Source organism: Schistocerca serialis, chromosome 4, assembly GCF_023864345.2.
Source record: "Schistocerca serialis cubense isolate TAMUIC-IGC-003099 chromosome 4, iqSchSeri2.2, whole genome shotgun sequence".
NCBI classification, from domain to species: Eukaryota; Metazoa; Arthropoda; class Insecta; order Orthoptera; family Acrididae; genus Schistocerca; species Schistocerca serialis.
Genome location: NC_064641.1, coordinates 25,636,609 through 25,658,627, shown reverse-complemented (window position 1 = coordinate 25,658,627; position 22,019 = coordinate 25,636,609).

Below are 22,019 nucleotides of genomic sequence, written 5' to 3'. Positions count from 1 at the left end.
GCGAAAACACCTCTTAATTCAGAGTCAGAGTCAGTGGAACTATGCGTGTCGCTGCTCGTATTGACAGATATAATCAAGTCTTCGACACTTTGTCGTAAGACACCTTCATTGTTCCATGCGTCCTGTATCACTCCTTTCACGTGATGTACTACCTTCTGCTAGTCTTCTGATGTCACAATTTCAACTGCCTCTTTCAAAAGGTGTTCCACTTCGGTTAATGTGAATTTCTTATTTTCTGTAGCTATATGCCGTTTAACCTGAGCCCAAGTCAGCTCTATTGCGTTGAAATGGCAATGGTAAGGAGGCAATCTGCGCACTTTATGCCCGTATTTTTTTGCTACTTCATCCACAATGTAAATCGGGTTCTTTGGCTTGTGTTGCGATACAAGTTCTAATAATTCTGCCCTTGTAAAATTACTGTCGAACTGTACCTTATGTTTCTGTAACCAGCTAACAATGTTGTTTTTCCTCGTTGCCTTTGTGGGTGCTCCATCTTGTATTACTGAGTGATAAGGAGCGTTATCCATAACAATGATAGAGTTTTTTGTTAAGTTCTGGAGCACAGTGTCTTCAAACCATTTCACAAAAGTATTGTGATTCATCTCTTCGTGGTAGTCGGGGGTCTTATTTGAACTGAATAGCACCAGACAATTTGCAATGAAACCTTTTGAATTTCCGGCATGTACTACAATTATCCTTTTTTCTCTGCCGATCGGAGCTACCATACTAACGCTGACGGTACCGTCTGTCCAGCCTTTCTTTTTAACTGTGCCCTGCATTCAGCCACGTTTCATCAAGCCAAACGATATCATCAAAATTTGTCCCCACTAATTCTCTAAGAAAGCGGCATCGCCAGGCTGCAATAGCTTAGCGTTCTATTAGTAACTTTCTGCCAGAGATGGATTTATAGCGGAATCCTAACATTTTCACGAGTCGTAACAAAGGCGATTTACTACCCTGGAACAGGTCAGCCGCTGTGAGGGTAGCATGTAGTTTTTTGAGTGCTGGATACTACTTCCTCGAATAAAATGCGTATATTTGACGACGAATGGCATCTTCCTGAAAAGATTCAAGTTTTGTGACCCTCTTCTCAAGTCGCCTCTTTTTCCCAGGTGTCTCCAATTTAGATGATTCACTTGAGCCTTCTTTCGTGAATTTCTCCTTGCAGATTCTTATTACTGATCGTTCGTTAACTTGCAGAGCAGCTGCAGTTCGCTCCACCACCTTATCCAAAGGAACGAGAGGCCCTCCTGCATCCCTCTCTCTCTCAAAATACTCCCTTAAGGAACATATGTATTCATGCGCCCGACTGCGTATAATGACGCCATGTCCGCCACTTTTTGGAGCTTTCCGAGGAGTGTGCAGCCTCGGCCTCCCTCTCTTGCGACTGCTTCCATCAGACGTCGTAAACATGCGAAGGTACAAGTCACTCAAATCTCTCACCCGCACATCTACAACGGCTTGCTGAGGACTGGCTGGCACAATGCCTTAGTCAGCTCAGCAGAGCGAAGTGGCAACGCAGTGGCAGCCGACAGCTCCGGCTGCCATTGGTTTATTGGTGGCGGGAGCCCTGCAGCCCGTTGCCTGTCAAGTGACAACTACTTTAAATCAGACTATAGTGCCATTCTACAGCAGAAAAAAAAGTGACAGAATCTTATCACTATACGTTCAGTTTATTAAAGAAGTATTTGCAAATAACAGAAAGTTCATACATCTACTGAAAGCCAAATGATTACTTTTTAAATTTTGCCAATGACAAAGGAATTATAGAAAGGAGGTAATTAGGGTTTGAACCCAAGTTCAGTTGAAGAGGGAAAGGGAGAAAGGGCCATCATGGATGACATACTAAACACAAAACTCCTTCACTGATGGGTGTAACCTGTCACTGTCTGCACGGATTGCTGCAGTGTGCTGCTTGTCAGGAGATGCTAGTCAACCTCACCCGGATATTCCTTTTCTACCTTCCATTATCTGAGACTGAATGAGGCAGTACAGTGGTTTAAACAACAGTTTCATATTCAGGAGGAATGGGGTTCAATCCCCTGCCCAACTGAGCACTTTTAAATTTTCCATAATTTTCTGAAACCCCTTAAGGTTACTTCAAAAAAGACTTGGAAAAATTTCTTGCTTCATGCTTGTCACTTCTAAGATTGTACTCAGTCTCTAAATATGTTGTCAACAACGGAGCGTAAGCAATAATCTTCATTCCTTTCCAGTGTTGGGAAGTGTGTCCACGAGTCGCAACACTCAAGATATTCCAATGCTATTTTATACTTCGCAGAATGACAACAAGTTTCTATATTACCAAAAATTTGCCATCCCACCGCAAATGATAACAGCATGTTAAGTTCATTGTGCCAGGGCATTTCTTCTAACGAGAATCTTTCGCCATTTTGTGCAGATGATGGTGTGATTTCTACGATATCTTTCAAACTTTGTCATGTGCCTTCCATGATATAGGCATTGCCATATGCAGGGCAGAATGATATTTACAGTTTCCTGGTGGAACAGTGTGTTACATATAAAAAATATGATTTGGGGAAAATCGAGTATGAAAATGTTTAATTTACACAGAGGGTTGGGTTTGACACTAATTGTTTTAAGAAGATTAAACTTCAAATAGAGCCAAAAAAAATATTTAAAATAATACTTGTTAAAGAGCAGAGAGAGAATTTGATGCAGGTGTGCAGGACATTCATAGCATCAGTATGCTTGGTGTACGGGAGACAGGGACAAAGAATTTGAAGCTTAAGTTTAAAATGACCAATCAGTTTAACAGTAAATACAGCAAGGAACAAGATATCAAACAGGGTGTAAAAACAATAATATTTTGAAAACAAAAGTGGCTACCACGATACAGAGGAGACGTCGAGTCTCAGACAGGTACAGTGAAGACTCACTGTCTGTGGCTGGACTGCAGACAGTAACTGTGCCTGATATTGCCCCAATAGTCTGGTGTGAGTGGTGCAGATAAGGGGGTGGCATGGGTTGGGGAGGGAGAGGAATAGAGGGTAGGGGTGGGGGAAAGTGTAATGCTGCTTGTAGGAGAATGCGGGATGTGTTGGGAACAGGGTCGGGATGCTAGGTGTAGTCTGGAGGTTTGGAGCAAGGGCTGGGTGGGGGTGTAGCGGAGAGAGAGGTAAGTAGAATAGGCGAAAGACTAGTGAGGTCATTGGCAGAACAGAAGGCTGTATAGTGTGGGAGTGGGAGTAGGGGAGGAAATATGTAGGTGGAAGACAGTGACTAGCGAAGGTTGAGGCCCGGGGTTTGGGAATGTAGGATATACTGCAGGAAGCGTTCCCACTTATGCAATTCAGAAAATCTGGTGTTTACAGGAAGGATCCAGATGGCGTGCACACTGTGAAGCAGAGATTGAAGCATAGCACAATGTATTGTGTGGCATGTTCGGCAACTGGGTGGTCCACCTGTCTCTCAGCCACTGTGCGTTGGTGTCCATTTGTGCAGACAGCCAGCTTGTTAGTTGTCATGCCCATGTACAAAGCAGCACAGTTACTGTAGCTTAGTTTGTAGGTTACACAAATGCTTTCACAGGTAGTCCTGCCTTTGATGGGATAGGTGGTGCCTGTTGTTAGAATGGAGTAAGTGGTGGTGGGAGAATGTATAGGACAGGTCTTGCATCTAGGTCTATTACAGGGACATGAGCCTTGAAGCAAGGGGAGGGAGGAGGGGCGGACTAGGGACGACCAAGGGTATCTCATATGTTCAGTGGGTGGTGGAGAGGTGAGAAGGATAGTGGATAGTCTGTTCCTCATTTCAGGGCACTATGAGAGGTAGTTGAAACCTGGTGAATGTGATTCAGATGCTCCAGCCCTGAATGGTGCTGAGTCACAAGGGGAGTGCTCCTGTGTGTCCAGATGGTGGGTATGTGGCAGGTGACTGGAGAGACATGGCACAGGTGATATGTTACTGCACAAGACTGGGAGGGTAATTTTGGTCTGTGAAAGCCCCGTTGAGACTCCCGCTCTGCCAACACACCCACAAGTCTTTTTCCCCTTCTTTACCCCTCTCCTTTTCTACTCCCATGCCCCCTCTCCACAGCTCCTGACTTCAACAAGTAACTGTACCCTATCATCACTATGCCCCAGCACAATCCCACAAGCAGCAGGTGTGCAATGTAGTGGCACTTTTGTGATGATTTGGGCAGCCATACCATGGTATTCCAGGCCCCATGGTCGCTCTGCAGGGTCGCCAAGAGTCATGTGACCATTTTGGCTGATAAGGTCTTCCCACAGCAAAATGTTCGTTCCCCAATGGTGATGCTGTGTTCCAAGATGACAGAGCCACTTTTCACACAGGTTACACTGTCCAGGACAGACTTTGTGAGCACAAGGGTGAATTGTGGATCTTCCTTGCGCACCAGTTTTCAATATTATTGAACCTGTGCGGTCTACTCTGGAGAGAAGGGTGCATGATAACTATCCACCTCTTATCATCATCATTATCTGAACTTGCCATTATTTTTTAAAAATCATATGAAATTCCCTTGAAGACCATGCAGGACCTGTATTTATCCATTCCAAGGTGGCTGGAATATGTTCTGAAAACTTTACAGAACTAAAAATGATTGCACTGATTAAGAAAGAAAAAGATGTATTACCTATACTTCTAATGGCTTTTTATATTGTATTGGAAATGCCTGAGAACTGGATTTCCCCACAATTTTAGCTTTATTCGAATGACTTTAATTTTCCGTTAAGAAGAAACTAAACACATTGGCACCGCAACGTCCCAGAACAACACAGTCTGTTAACATTTTATAAGGGCTAAATAGAGAGAAATTTCAAAATATCACATAGGTCCTGCAGCTCACTCTTTCCCCTTTAGATGGAGCATTAAAGACATTGTATATGTGCCTCCACTTTTAAATATTGTGGGTAAACTTCAAAACCACATCAAAACTGCAGTAGCTCCAAATGTGTCCACAACTGTTTGGGATCATATTGTGTTTACTGCAAGGAAGCCACTTTGAGCACATGTAAACCTTTTGTGGAATTGTATGTAAACATTTATGTTTGGCTAAGAATTTTAAATGCAGTGATTCCTGTTGTTACAATTAAAATATGCAGGCTTCTTAAATTGATGATTCTTTTTGTAACATACTTTATTTTGCCATATCTGTTTCAATATTTTAGGTGCAACAGGATCTATAGCAATGATAAAGTTTTTGAATATAATTAGTTCTTTGCCTTTTTGCTTGTGTAGCTATTTTCAAGGAAATTGTTTAACACATTAAACATACATATTCAATTAAAGTCATATAATTTAATGAGTGGTACATATCACCATGATATCCTGTTCTGTACAGGCAGCAGTACTTGTTTGTCACAAGTTGTCGCTCCACACAGTTCCATACGCTCTTGGCTGTATTCCACTGTTTGTACAGAACCAGACACACTATGTGATCAAAAGTATCCGGACACCCCCAAAAAACATATGTTTTTCATATTAGGTTCATTGTGCTGCCACCTACTGCCAGGTACTCCATATCAGTGACCCCAGTAGTCATTAGACATCGTGAGAGAGCAGAATGGGGCAGTCCGCGGAACTCACGGGCTTCCAACGTAGTCGGTTATCACCATTTGTGTCATAAGTCTGTAATGAGATTTCCGCACTCCTAAACATCCATAGGTCCACTGTTTCCGATGTGACAGTGAAGTGGAAACGTGGAAGGGACATGTACAGCACAAAAGCATACCGGCAGACCTCGTCTGTTGACTGACACAGACCACTGACAGTTGAAGAGGGTCATAATGTGTAATAGGCAGACATCTATGTAGACAATCATACAGGAATTCCTAAGTGCATCATGATCCACTGCAAGTACTATGAGAGTTAGCGGGAGATGAGGAAACTTGGATTTCTAGGTCGAGCGGCTGCGCATAAGCGACACATCAAACTGGTAAATGCCAAACGACACCTTGCTTGGTGTAAGGGGCATAAACATCTGGACAACTGAACAGTGTAAAAATGTTACGTGGAGCGATGAATCATGGTACACAATGTGGCAATCCAATGGCAGGGTGTGGGTATGGCAAATGCCCGATGAACGTCATCTGCCAGTGTGTGTAGTGGCAGCAGTAAAATTCAGCGGCAGTGGTGTTATGGTCTGGTCATGTTTTCCATGGAGGTAGCTTGCACCCATTGTTGTTTTGCATGGCACTATCACAGCACAGGCTTACATTGATGTTTTAACCACCTTCATGCTTCGCACTGTTGAAGAGCAATTCGGGGATGGCGATTGCATCTTTCAACACGATCAAGCACCTATTCATAATGCATGGCCTGTGGCTGAGTGGTTACACAACAATAACATCTATGTAATGGACTGGCCTGCACAGAGTTCTGACGTGAACCCTATAGAACACCTTTGGGATGTTTTGGAACATTGACTTCATGCCAGGCCTCACCGACTGACATCGATACCTCTTCTCAGTGCAGCACTCCATGAAGAATGGACTGCCATTTCCCAAGAAACCTTCCAGCACCTGATTGAACATATGCCTGCAAAGAGTGGAAGCTGTCATCAAGGCTAAGGGTGGGCCAACACCATATTGAATTCCAGCATTGCTGATGGAGGGCACCACGAACTTGTAAGTCATTTTCAGCCAGGTGTCTAGATGCTTTTGATCATAGTGTATCACAGCTACAGCTCCGAAACCCAATCACACACCACGTATGTAACACAGACTGTGTGTTTAGCTGGGTTAAAAATTATGCTTGAAAATGTCTACACAGTTGAAATATTGTAGTACACAAAATAAAAATAAAATGGATATAAAAAAAGGCCACAGCAGGAAACTAATTTCTTTCAGGATATCTATTTAAATTCCAGCAATAAAGCAAGCATACTTACATTACAACATAATCTTTGCCATTTGACAATAAACTAAGCTGAAATTCACATAGAAGATATAAACTGCATTTATCCAATAGTACACAGAAATAACCTCAAATCATCACTAACAATGTCTTGTGGGCACAAGCATCTACAAAATGGGGAAAACGTCACTGCAGTTTAGTGAGTCCCACTGCTTGACCATGTAATTATGTTTGTTATCTTTGTTTCCAGTAACTACATATGTTTCTGGAATAAATATTATAGAGCATCTGAGCACAGCGAGGTCAACAGCTCAATTAACTGAATAAATATGTTAGAACCTCTACATAGAAACCAACAAAGTAGTATCAAATCAGAACGTTTGCTGTGTTCCACATGTGCTTCATTTTTATCTAGTGATGAAAAAGGACACAGTAATAATAATTAACATCATGTTGAAAGGAAAAGAATAAGTGCTGTGTGTTGAACACTAATTACAGGTTTATGAATAAAAAGGAAGAGTGTGAAAAAAGGATTTCCTGATGTATTACGTACATGAATGGAAACTTCTACTTGACAGAATAACTGTAGAAAACTGTGATTTTAGACATGCCATTCAGGTGTAATTAAGGACCTATTTAAAAATGGAAAAACTTTTTGTCCTAAAATTCCTTCACATGCCAGCTGGTGACCATCTGAAGAACTGACATTACTAAAACAGGTAATCTTAATTCTGTACCCAGCAACATTTCAACAAAAGGAATAATTCTCAACAAAACTGACTGTATTTTAAGGACATTTTTGTTTCATCTTCATTGTTGTTTCTCCCACACACAGAGTATGTTAACTGAAAAATATTCACTGATTGTGGATTTGAAATTTATTTTTGTGATTGGGTATATTACAGTTTCCAGACATTCCAAAATTGTGTTGTGGACACACACACATTTCTGAAATCAATAAAGTACTATGAGAAACATTTGTGCTGCTGATATGAGATATGGTAGTGGCAGATAGCAATCAATACAGATGCATGAGTACTTTAGAAATATATGTATACACTTTTCTCCCACGGACAGAAATAGCACTTCAAATGTAAAATAAGGAATAATGTGGTCAGATATAAATCTGTGGTTGGTAAGCACTGGAGGATGTTACCCGATTTTAAATTTTGTTGCATGTTTAGAAAATGCAATGCCTGAAAGGCAAATACCAGAAGCCAGAATGAATAAGTCTGCTAGCGAGTACAAGTAAAACGAGACGGCACCTCGGCACTAAGCACTCATCCCAGAAGGTGACCGTGGGCAGTGCATCCTCAGTGTCGACATATGGACGGCATCCAAGGTGGGGCGGACATCCTGGAAAGGGAGCCAGGAGTGGCAGACAGTGATGTGAGACTACAGTTGGGGCACAGAGGCAGTGCAGTGGCACCAGCAGTTGCAGATGACAGTGAAGGACACATATGTCACGAGTGCAGGCAGCAGTGCAGATGGAGGGAGAAGATTGTGAACATTGGTGCAAAGTAATGGTAGGCACACAGCATCAGCAGGGACAGTGACAAATGGATGGAAGTGCGAGTCACGAATGAGAACACTGCTTCACTTCATAGTGGATGACACACAGCGGTGTGGCAGCAGTAAGAATTTCTATAGTGAGTTAAAAAAGAAAGCTAGCATGCATCTTACACTTACAAAAACGAATGGATGTGGAGATGAACTAAAAGTGTTGTTCATGCATGCACTCAAAATGTCCACACAGTCACTCTGTATCATATATACTCTTGCATCCTCTAAAACCAATTAGGAGGGAAGAGAGCCAATCAAGAAATTAAAACACAGAGAAAACAAAATGCAGAAGAACTGAAAGAAAATCACAGGGAAATGTGACTGGCTGATCACTTACAAAAATCTGGGGTGAGCCAACCACCCTTTTACACATTAAGAACATCTCCCTAAAATTTTGTTAAAAACATTGGACAGTTCACAAAACTTTAAAACCCTAACCACATTCATTTGATCATTACATAAAATAGACGGCAGATTCGCCGACAAATCTGCTGCAGTCTGCTGGTCGGTAAATAAAATGCAGTCCAATAAAATGTGGCACACTGTGATCTGCACGCCCCACAAGCACAACACATTGGAGGGTCCTCTCGCTGAAGTATGAATCCGTATCTCAAACGGCTGAGGCCTATGGGAAGACGAGCAAGAAGGATCTCGTCCTGCCGATGTGGCTGAAAAGAAGTACTCCATGGCCGAGTTGTGTGCTTGATGACACGGATATTGTTATCGACCACTGCCAGCCACTCGTCTTCCTGTCAACACATGACTTTGTACCCAAGGGGATGGCACACCAAAATACCAAAGGATCACAACGCGCCTCCTTGGCACCCTTTCATTTCCCTCTCTACAGTCGCATAATAGCAATGAAACACTGGAACCTGACTTGCACTGGCAGTAGTTTGTGCAAAATGTTCGGCAACCATCTGAGCAATGTCTCTGGGTACAGCACTGCTGCTATTAGTAAACAGCTGTATTTACCAGAATTCCTCTGGGTGGCTTCCCATACTTTTATAGAAGAAGTGGAACGATTGATGGAGTCCAGGAGTGCTTGCCAAGACCTTTTCTTACTCTCCCTAATGATGTGTTGAGCCTTGGCCCTCGCAATCAGAAAGGCCCCTCAGGTTGTCTGCTGTCAGTGAGCATTTAAAATGTCAGAGCCACACGCCTTTCCCAGACAGAGGAATGGCACTCATCTGTCCACCAAGGTACTGGTCACCTCCGAAGATGACCCTGAGGACTGTGGGATGGACAAGTCAGTGGCACGATGGATCACTAGTGTGATGTGGTCCACCCATCCTTGGACTTTGTTGCAGTGTTCGAACACAGCCAGCTGGCTGAACCAAGTCCAGTTAGCCATACTGATCATCCATTTTGAGGGCTTAACTTCATGTGGTGAGCCATTTAGTAGGTGAAGACGGATTGGGAAGTGGTTGCTCGAATGAACGTTGTCAATGACCTCCCACTGAAGAGAGTCATTGAGGACGGGAGAACAAAAAGAGATGTCGATGGCTGAGAATGACCCAGTAGCAGCAGAGAAATGTGTGTGAGTACCTATGTTGAGGATGCATAGCTCATGAGACATCATGAGGACCTCCAAAACCCGGCCCCAAGGGCAGGTACAGGTTGAGCTCCACAGGACATGATGAGCATTGAAGTCTCCCAGGAGGAGGAATGGTCGCGAGAGTTGTGCGATAAGATCTGTGAGCACCTTAGAGTCTAGTGCATCTTGTGGAGGTAAATACAGTGAGCAAACAGTGATCCTTCAACACACATGAATTTGAACTGCAACTGCCTGCAGGTCAGTAGCCAAGGGGAGAACAGAGGAGTGGTGCATATTAGTGACAAAACACTGTGACACCTCCCTTGGCCCTTTCCCCCAATAGGTCACATCGTTGTGGTATAGCATATATCCCTGTAGCACAGGGTCATCTGTATCTTTAAAAGTGTGTTTCTTGTAAACAAAAGCACAAGGGACGAACCTGTGCTAAGAGTTTCAGTTCCTCCACATGGGTCCTGAACCCATTCGTGTTTCACTGTAGTATGGAAGCCATGTCATTGGTGCAGTTTTAATTTACCCTTATCTTTGCACTGGGGAGGTGAAACTCTTGAAGAGCAAGAAGGGGAAATGGAGGGGCTGCTTCGATCCAAGGCATCTAGCTTCATGATAGCCTTGATAGCCTCCTCATCAGTCAGACTGGAAAGAATGACATCTGACGGCGCTCGGGACAGCTTTTGACGACCTGAACGTCGTGAGCTTTTCCATGCAGCCTGTCCCTTCGAGGATGGGGGGGGGGGGGGGGGGTTGAGAGGGACTCTGCTTTTCTTGTACCTTGTGGATGTTTGCTGCAGTACCGTTATTGGTATTTCCTGGTACAGCTGCCTGGATTGCTTTCTCCTTACTCTTTTTTCCCTTGACAAGTACACATGCAATTACAGGTACTTGTAGTGGATACAGACACACTAGGTGTCATCTGTGTCAAAGCATCTGCCTTGGGAATAGGCTTCTGTGCCATGGAAGAATATGAGGTGGCAAAGACAGGGGGTTTCGTCGCCTTATATTCTTTTTTGGCTTCGGCATAATGGATCTGTTTGGTCACTTTTATCTCCTGTATTTTGCATTCTTCAGCAAAAACAGGGCAACTTCTGTGAGTCAACATCCCAAAGATGTTTGGGCTCACATGTGATTCTCCTTTGTCAAAATGTCTTGGCTCAAACTCGTCTAGGGGTTGAACCGCACGTGTTGCATTACACACCCTAAATTAGACACTTGTGATCCTTTGGTTAAAATGTCTGGCTGAATATTGGGAACTAAATTAATGACCCTCAAATGAAGTAGGCCACACAGTTGTGATTTGGTTATAATAATGTTTATTCAGAAAGAAAAGTAATAGCGAAAGTGGTTGTATTTAGAATTACTATTACACTCGAGCGCATATCCATTTGACACAGTTCACAGTCTCATCGTGAAACACAAGTCCAATACTCAACCTCGATATTTACATGAAAAGTTGGAGTGTACACCAGGCATGCGGCTGTTCACCGCTCGGAGACTAAGTCCCGTGATACCCCACAACGCGAAATTTTCTATGTCGTTTCACTTCCAAGCTGCCTAAAGACTGACTGTTCTCTTTTGCGTCTCAATCCAAACTGTCCGCTTTTGCGTCTGCACCAGCACTGTCCCTCTGCCTGTCCCCGGCTGCACTTACCGCACGCCAAACATACTCGCTCAACTGACTAGAGCAGTTCCCTTACCTGAAGCCGTCCATCTGACTCGCTACAGCTTATTCTACATTCTTTTATATTTTGACATATTTAAATAATCAAAGCTTGACCATTTTCACATTCTAAAGAAAGTAACAATAATATCCATTGTTAAAATCTTTTACATAAAACCAATACAATTTCCTTCTTAACTATGAATGTCACGGCCAGTAGCCTTGCACCAATGTGCTTTCTGATAAATGAAGAAAAAAGTAACTATTGTGCACTAAAATATTCTATTATTTAATGATTCAGTAAGGTGTCATGTTGTCATTATTCAATGTGTTTTATGTGGAGGAAATGATGATCTGATGCTTAACTGAAAATACTGATAATTTACATTTACTATATCTTTTAAACAAATGAAGTTACAGACTTGATATTTACAAAATTTGTCATTTTAATGATTCGCTTTCTATATAAAATGTCGATCGTTAAGATCGACTAAAGCGTTCAGATTTTAGCATTCAGCTCTTTGTTACAAAACTTGTTAATTTCACTTTAACAGTAAATCCTAAACTATTATAGATGTGATCAATATTCAAGTTTTATTGGGATCGCCATGAAAATTTATGATGGATGGTAGATTAAAATTACTGTGGGTTCATTCCCTGCATTACTACAGTATTAAATAGTTTCCATAAATGTTTCCCTTTATGGCTGATCTTAGGTCCACCATATTTAACACTGCTATGTCTCCCTGGCCACAAACGCCTTCTGCTGGGTTTCCCTATGACGTAGTTTCTTGTCTGTCTCACTCACACACTACAGTGCTTAGGCCTCAATAGGACTGTGAGTTTCCCCATCTCGTGGTGAATCTGCACCCTGTGTTGCACACGGTCCTGGATGACAGGGTTCGTTTCACAGTTCCTGCAGACTGACTCTTTGGGCCATATATTTAAATGAGAGCGCAATGCTCGTTAACTCACACACACCTCCACTTCGTAACATAATGGCGTGCCATACATATATTATGAAGTAGCACCCAAATTTACAAGACACAAATTCATAATACAATAACATAAATATCCTAAGCACCAGATCAGTAGTGTAATTATTTGTAGTGCTGTTCATGTGGCATACTTTAAATTTAAAGAAACTTACATCTAACGTAAATTATGAATTGCGGCAAATTAATTAAATGCCAAATAACACTATTCATTTGTCAAAATCTACTGTCTATTGAAATGCTGCAGAAATATCAGTACTGTTGTGTGCCCATTTTTACAAAACCTTTTCGTCACAACAAAGTCTCCAGCGGCGCTCCACAGATTCGGAGCCAAGTACCCCACCAAAATTCTATATGCCTCTGCATTCCATCACCAACATTTTTTGGGAACAAATCTGTTGAAATTCGAATCAGGTGTAGATACCAGAAAACAAACACTTTCTGAAACCATCTAGGATCTGCACTGAACGCTTCCCCCAGTGGAATCGATACAAACAGACTTAAACTACAAAGTAAACAATTGAGTTACAGTGTTTGCAAGATGCTCGGAAATTCTTTAATGATTCTGACACATTATTCAAGTCCCACTAGAGACATGCATCTTGTGACAGATTCCCAATCGTCTTCATCAGCAAATTAATATTTTCTTTTAATTTAAATAGCTCCTTTAGACTCAAAACTAACAACAAATATGAACAAATCTCACCGTTGTTTAATTCCACGCAGTGAAACTGCATATACAAATAGTTACTCCATACAACTATTAATTATTCCCCCAAAATATTCTCAGATAAGTAGATAAACATACATCTGTCTTCCTAGGTAGGCATTATTAATTTTCGTTTTCCAATTTTCTCCGACCTTCATGCACCCAAATTGATGTGACCATAACTTATAATTTGGAAATTACAACTAACACAAACCATCCAAAAACTTAAGTCTAACACATACCTACACATAAATAAATCCCATATATACCCCCAAAAACCTATTATATGCATACTGTGCCCTGATTTTTGACTTGATATCGTTCACCAAATGTGTGTCTAAACTATCTCTTTATAACTGCACAGAACTTGTGCCCAAAAAAAATATCCTTACGCGAGGAAACAAGCAAGCAAGCCATAATAAATCCTGAAATATAACACTGCAAATTACCCCTCCAAATAATCTTACAATCTAAACACAGATACACTTAATTCTTAGCCTACTTTACCCTTCTCAATGTTCACTCTCAATTCTGTCACATTTCTTAATCCTAGAAGTTTTCCTGTAACAGGGTATTTGAGTCGGTAGGCATTAGGGTGCACACATTCGGCCACTACAAATGGCCCATAGCACAGCTCAAACAATTTTTTTATTTCTCCATCCACTTTGCTGGACTTTTCTTTTGTACATACTAGGGCTTTGTCTCCTATTCTATAATTAATTGGTTTGTACTGCCCATCATACCATTTCTTCCTTTCCGCTGCCAACTTCCCCCTATGGGATTTTACTGCCTGCTCCTTCTTAGCAGCCAACTCAGGTGCTGCGGGAACTCCACAATTTCCATTAATAGAAATTTCAGTTTGATTCCCATCATCACCTCCAAGGGCAAATATCCAGTTGTGTTACTTTTCATGCTGTTTATAACCTCCTCAAATGAATGTACGAATTCCATCCAATTTGAGTGACTACCACTCGTGTAAGTCCGACACAGTCATCCAACTTCTTGCATATACCACTCACAAGGGTTACTCGGCGGGTGGTACACAGATATTTTGTGTTTTATATCCTGATCTTTCATAAATTTGTTCTAAATGTTTGATGTATACTGAAATCTGTTGTCAGATAACAGCCTTTCTGGTTTGATTACATTTATAAAGAAATACTTTTCTAATTTGGCTATCAGTGTCTTGTTGTTAGCTTTCCATATCAGATAAAGTTTAATAAATTTTGAAAGAGGTCCACAACAATAAATATGTACTTCATACCACCACATTCTGTGGGCAGAGGGCCAAAGTTGTCAACCGCCAGTATCTCTCCTACCTTGGTCATGTTACACTTTGCATTTCCTCTTGTTGAGTTGTAGTGCAATATTTTACTTGCTGACATCGATCACAGGCAGCCAGCTGTGCGCGTACTTGTCTGGTGAGGTTATTAATGTGGATGTATTGCTCTATAAGTTCCATGCACTTCGGGGCCCCATAATGACTGTGACTTACATGGATGTAATCTATCAGCTGTTCCACATATTTGTCTGTGAAGCACAGTCTCCAGTGATCCATCTTCTTGTCTCTGCTGCGAAACAGCAGACTTGCACCCATGACAGAGCGTCAGCAATACAATTGTTGCTCCCTTTAATGTAGCGTATCTGGTAACTAAATTGCTGCAGGAACATTGCCCAGCACATCATTCGTTTAGTATTCTAAAGTCTTGCAGAAAGCTAAGGGCCTTATGGTCGAATAGCACTGTTACCTCTCTACCTTCCAAATACATACAGAACTTTTTGAATCCGTACACAGTTGCAAGCAGCTCCTTCTCTGATATGCTGTATCTCCGTTCATGTTTGTTGAGCATGCGGCTGGCGAAAACTATGCTCTGGTGTTCTATCTTCCCGTCGATTTGTTTTTCTTGGAAGATTTTGCAACCTATCCCATAATCTGAACTGTCTGATGACAAACAGAACAGAAGAGTCATGTCGGGATAATAGAGCATCTTGCTCGCACACAGTTTATCCTTTATGTTTTGAAATTCTTTTTCACGTTCCTCGGTCCATTTCCAGGATGAGTTTTTCTGTAATTTTTTCCATTAATTTGGGTTATTCATTCCTCCATCCCCAAGAATTTTCGATAAAACCCACATAATCTGATGTATAATTTTAATTGATTTCTGTTGGTTGGCCTTTTACAATCTGTGATTGATTTTAGTTTCTTGGTACTCAGTAAAATTCCCTCAGATGTAAGAGTGTGTCCTAGAAACTGAATTTCCGCTTGGACAAATTCGCATTTGGCAATCTTTAACGTCAAGCAGGATTCCGTTGCTATTAAAATGTCGTCCACATAGATCACCAACTTGCTCATTAAGCGTTCTCCCAAGACATGGCTTAGCGCTCTTACAAATACTGCCACACACTTGGGACTTAGGTCACAGAATGTCATTAACTGTGAGAATTACAATCGTAATTTCACATCTATTAAAGAAACCTAATATTCATTCTTGAACCGAATTTTTGCGAGAGGTCCTGCCTATCGAAGTTCAGGCTTCAACAAACAATAGATGCCTGTGAGTTTCCCCATCTTGTGGTGAATCTGCGCCCTTTGTGGCACACGGTCCTGGACGACAGGGTTCGTTTCACAATTCCTGTAGGCTGACGCTTTCAGCCATATATTTAAATGAGAGTGCAATGTTCATTAACTCACATCTCAGCTCCAGACTGGGTGATGCCCAGGGCAGTCGATACAAGAGATGGGCAGTTAGTTCCAGTGTCATGAGCGGTTTTTCCGCAATTCCCGCAGATCGCTTCACCTCCACAACTCGTGGTTGTATGGCTGAAATGCTGGCGTTTACAGTGCCGCATAGGGTTTGGAGGGAAATGCTGAACATTAAGTCGAAGAAATCCCACCATAAGATGTTCAAGTAGTGTCAGAGAATTGAATATGACAATGAACGTGGCAGTCTTTTCAGTTGCTCCATTATTCCTACATGTTCGTTGCTCCACAGCGACTATCCCCTGGGATGCCCATCTTTGCTTCAGTTCTGTTATGCTGTCCATGATATCTCGGCATGTGACAACCCCCTTACTGGAGCTGAGGGAGGTATGCATCTCAACAATGATATCATACGCACCCAGTTTCTGCAATTTCTTTAGGTGGTCTACCTGCTTTGACCTGTTAGCTTTGACCAACAGTGAGCCATTACACAATTGTTTTACACATTTTAATGTTTCAGCAAGGCCTTCCAACCACTTACGGATATAAAAGGGGAACCAGAAACACATTGTTATTCATGACTCCATGAGCCCTGTTACTGCAGTCCAAAGTATTTTTATTATCAGGAGGACTAGCCTCTGTCATTCTTTTGGATGAATAGGAGTGAATACTCCCAGGTGGTACACCCTTCCTGCTGGGAGGAGAAGAAGATGATTTCGAGGGTTCCACGTCGGTCCCATGAGCAGCTAGGGAAATAAGGGTCCACTCACACAGGGCCCTGCGTGCTGAGAAAGCCTTATACAACAGAGGTGCATCAGGTGCCCCAGAGGTTGCCCGCTAATGACTGTTCCATCTCAACAGCCATGCATCCCATTCGTGCGCAGCACACCTTGAGATTGAGGTTTTATTTTATAGAGGTTTATCCAGTCCTTGCGATCTGGGTGGCCAAGCCAAGATCCCCATCCCCTGAGACACACAATGTTCCACCGCTGCATCCCACGATGGTTGCTGAAGCATGCCCAGAGCTTACAGTGACAGGGGACTGGGGTACTTACCAGTCCACAGCTCAGAACCCCAGGGACACCAAGCACATACTAAGCAAATTAATGCTGAGCCCCTGAGGGCTGCAGCCATTCAATGGCACTAAAAGTCCTCTAAACGAGATCCCCAAGAACTCTTATACTGCATTTGACTTTATTGACCCAGAGCAACACGATGCTCATTGAAAATTTGTAAAAACTGTAATAGGGAATCAGCACACAGCAAAGTTGTTTGAAACTGGAATAGTTAGCTCAGCACATAGCAAAATTGTTTGTTAGAGAATTCAGACCACTTGGTGAGATGTGCATGCCATACTAGTAGAAAACTAAGCCAATAAAAGGACACATTTCTATGCATGTCAGATGTTTGCAAGTCTACAAGACTGTAAGAAAGTAGAGCGCAGTGGGACTCATGGTTGGGTAAAATGCAGCACCACTTCAGGGAACCTATCAGAGACACCATGCAAGAATCTGAGTTAGATGGCAGCCTTGTGCTCACCTGGAAGTTAAACTGAACGTATTGATCCAAGGGATGTGCAATGACAGGATGAAGACCATAGCACATGCATGAGGTGAGCAGTTCACATTAGCAGAGGCTACAGAGGAGTGAGTGAGTGAGTGATAGCCTTGGCCTGATAAAAGATCACCCAAGGCAGTGGTGCAGTACTGAAAAGTGAAAAGAAGGCCATGAACTGCTTCATGTGTGGTAAGCCGGGTCAAATGGCACAGTACTATTGCACAGACAACAAGAGTCTCAAAGACAGGGCCAGTTGTATCAGTAAATGGCTGGTTCGTGAGGAATGAAGTGCTTGTGGTTTAACTGGCATAGTCACAGAGGTCCCTGTGTCCAGATGAAAGTTGTGATGTGTTTTAAACACAACACATGAGGTCAGAGTGCATGCCATGCACAGAATGCGCATAGGAAAACTAAGTAAGGGCATAAGAAAGAGGTTGTCTTATGCCTTGCCTGGAAAGGTATTAACAATTGACCAGGGAAACAGAAATGAATTTATAAAATTGGAGTCCCAGCAAGGCAAGGAGAATTTCCTGAAATTTCTTATAGATAGTGGAGTGCAGGTAAGGTTAGTTTGGACAAACTGAGTAAATGAGTAAGGCGGAAATATAATCCAGCCACAGGTGTTAGCATTTCGGGCAAGGACACAGGGAACTATAACCCTCAGATTATGGATGGGAAGCAGAATGCAAGTGAGCCTGTGTATCTGCGGGGAAGTGATTGAAATAAAGACAGAGTAAGAGTGTGAGCTCCACAGGGACTTGTTAAAACAGTTGCGCAGGTACAGGAAAGAGAAAGTGCTTTCCGGAAAAGCTAAAATATAGAGTGAACGGTGCATTGATAAATGAAGATGGAGTCACAGGGTGAGCTCTTTCGAGAAAGGCTTGAGCATGAAAAGAGAAACATGTAGAAAGTTGAGAGTGAATAGGAACAGAAAGTAAAATCAACACACAACAGAAGCAGGCAATAGGGATTGTCAAAGAGCAGCTAAAAGGGTGCAAGCAAAGTAAAATAAGACTAACAATAGGATCCCCAAGAGGAACAGGTGTGGCAAATAAAAATAGAGGCAAATGGAATGACAGAGGAGGAGGAGGAGGAGGAGATTAGTGTTTAACGTCCCGTCGACAACGAGGTCATTAGAGACGGAGCGCAAGCTCGGGTGAGGGAAGGATGGGGAAGGAAATCGGCCGTGCCCTTTCAAAGGAACCATCCTGGCATTTGCCTGAAGCGATTTAGGGAAATCACGGAAAACCTAAATCAGGATGGCCGGAGACGGGATTGAAGGAATGACAGAGGCTACCATTATGGTACAGAAGGTCACAAATGGTTTGTATCCACCAGAGGCAGAGGCATTAGTAAAAGTAGGATTGAGAGAATGCCTAAGAAATGTGCTGAACACTGCAGATGAGAGAGTGTCAATAGAATGCTCACAGTTGACAGCATAAGTTGTTTCAGAGTGGCATTGATGTGTAAATAGTTGTGAATGAATCAAGTCAGTAAAAACAAAGCACAGTTGAAAGCAAATATCCAGGTGAGACATTTGAAAGTGGAAGAGAAAGCAGCAATTATATTACTATGCACCAAGTGCAGAAATGTTTTCCATTTGCCAGAAGACAAATTATCTTACCCAGATAGTAACATGCATGAAATTAAAATGCTACCAAAGACTGAAAGTAGTATGATATGCTCACAACCCTACAGAATACTGCAAGCACAAAAATAGTCAGAACTTTCCATTGATTATGATTCTGAAGCAGGTGGATGCCAGTGGAAAGCAAGATGGTGAACAGTTACAGATTATATGTGTGTACAGTGGGGGCCGTTACTGAATGGATGTAATATTATAAAAATTTAATTTTTTGTATTTCAATTGATGTTTGCCAGTGCCTTCTGCCTGGTGGCTAGTTTCAGCTCGTAAGTCACGTTGCATTATACCAAACAGAACCACTTCGAAACTCGCGTGTTGAACCATCAGCAGCTAAACTCAGGTGCTGCTGACGAGGTAACGCTACCAAACCGCACATCTACAATTTGGCTGTCCAATAGGTAGGTTTGGAGGTGGTCAACACTAACATACATTCACACACTATTAGCTGCGAATGTTTGAAACTGTCTTCCCACACTAACACTTCCTACTGTCAAGGCTATGCAACTTTCATAGTCCCGGGCAACGAGATGCCCCACCTCGTGTGGTTCGTGGCTGATTTTACTGTACAGCCCCCAAGCCACCCAAGAAGTTTTCTCGTAATTTCACCACTCAGCTTCTTGTAGTATTAGTAATTACCTTCACTCATGAGCAGATTTGCTACATGATGGTTGCGTCACAACTGACTCACACTTGCGCCCCCACAGACTTTCCATTTATCTTATTTTTTTACGGACATCACACACCCCGAAGGTGCTATGTAATCGATTCACTGCTGGTTAACTAAGGCCAGACCTGCTTTGACCCACTGTAAACTGTTTAGTAGAGGGCAATTTTTGTTGACTCGGTTACTTACTCACCTGCTAGGCCAATGGTAGGTGCCCGATTCTGCTTTGGAAGTCCCTGTGGACGGTGCGCCCTACTGCCCTATTAGTCACTGCAGATATTTTTGCCCTCCCCTTTTTTCTCTTACCCTGCTGCCGGGTCAATGTCTCTCTTCTGTTTTTCCTTTCTTCTGTCAGGGAAGGGTAGCTTAACTATGTTTTCTGGCAGGACCACTAGATCTAATATAACACTGTATATTAGACATGCTTTTCCAGCCATTTTATAGAGTTATTGCTCCTCCCTTGATTACAAGGACCCATTAGCTACTTTCTGAGGTATTACAGTTGGGGAAAATCTGTGTCTTGGCTAGTTACTCGAGCAAGTGTTCTATCACCCGGTAGACGTGTTTGTCTGATCTCATATCGCTGTACCCTGTGACTAGTGGATATATCACTGCTGAGTCAATTTTATTCTGAAACCCGTTACCTGAACTTGTTCTTGATTATACCCAATTCCTTATTCTTTAATGGGAGCACCCATCCGGTTCGCCACAAATGGGCCACTCGGCATAAATGGCCAATATGTCGGGCTACCCTGGCATTGCAATCGCAGATGGGTGTACCCAAATATACCCAGAAAAAACCCTTAATCGCAACATAATTTTCTCATTCGTCAAATCCCTTTTCCTCCTAAGCCACAACATCCATTACTAATGCTTCCGATTCAGTAAATCACTTACAAAACCACTAAATACCATGAATTCTGCTTATGCATCGATTGCAGGCATTGATTAACGCAACCCCACATATTTGCACTCATGCTGTTTAAGATGACGAGTAAGCCTCTTTTCAGCACGACCATAAACCCCCCGCCCCCTCCTTCCCTCACTACCCCGTTGCTACTAAAGTTCTTTGGAATTGCCAGTTTAAATGCCCAGTGACATAGTGCACACGAGTCTGTTAACCATCGATGTTTCAACTGCCACTACACCCTCAGGTAATTACTTACTACTTTTTCATCCACTGTAATACTTCCCTTTCGTAACATAACTACCAGATGGAACTAACAACATTAATTCGTGCTTATAGGTACTCAAGCCTGACCACCTGTACTCTGCACTACCACCTGTCGCCACGACACCCATTATAACGTCTTTCTCTGTGTGTTAACACAATGACATATTATTTGGTGCTCGCTCTAGTTGCTATTGTTGTCGGTCTTCCACCATTTTGGAATCACCCGCTTAGGAGTTATGTTCGAACAGTTGAATAACCTGTTGTATACCCCACACCAGGTAGTAATTTCTACCAACTTTGATTTATATGTGCTCAAGGAAGAAGAAACTGCGTTACAAGAAGTGGTGAACATACTGTTAGCCTGTGAGAGCTTATTAACACGTGCCGATCGGAGAGAAACTCTTCAGACGTTGTGCGATTTAAGACGAGTAATCGTGCACAGTCAGGGACAATTGCATAGCATATCTGACACTGTACCCTTGTGCCATACTAAGTGAGCACGGTTTAATGCTGGCGGTACAATTTTAAAAACAATTTTCGGTGCCCCCGATCAATCGGATGCGGAACGTTGGAATGATGCCATACATCAGGCAGAGGACAGCCATGAGGCCATAACACATCAGGAAGTTCGCCTCACCCACACAGAAGATAACATATTGGCAAGCACCGGCCAAGTACGCGAAACTGCTACTGAGTTAGTCCACCAATATGAAGAAATGTGTGATTCAATTCAGCATGATCTCACCTTTGTCCATCAGGAACTTAATAACGTAACCACCATGCTCACAGTGATGAAGACATTGCAGATACTTTTATATAATGCACAGGCGACCCAAGTACATGTTAGCTCTCTATGTACCATCATTCAGAGTGGTTTAGGACATCAGCTAAGTCCCCATCTACTACCAGCCAAACGTTTTCTGCAGACCTTAACCCATATCTCAACCCATCTAACGGCC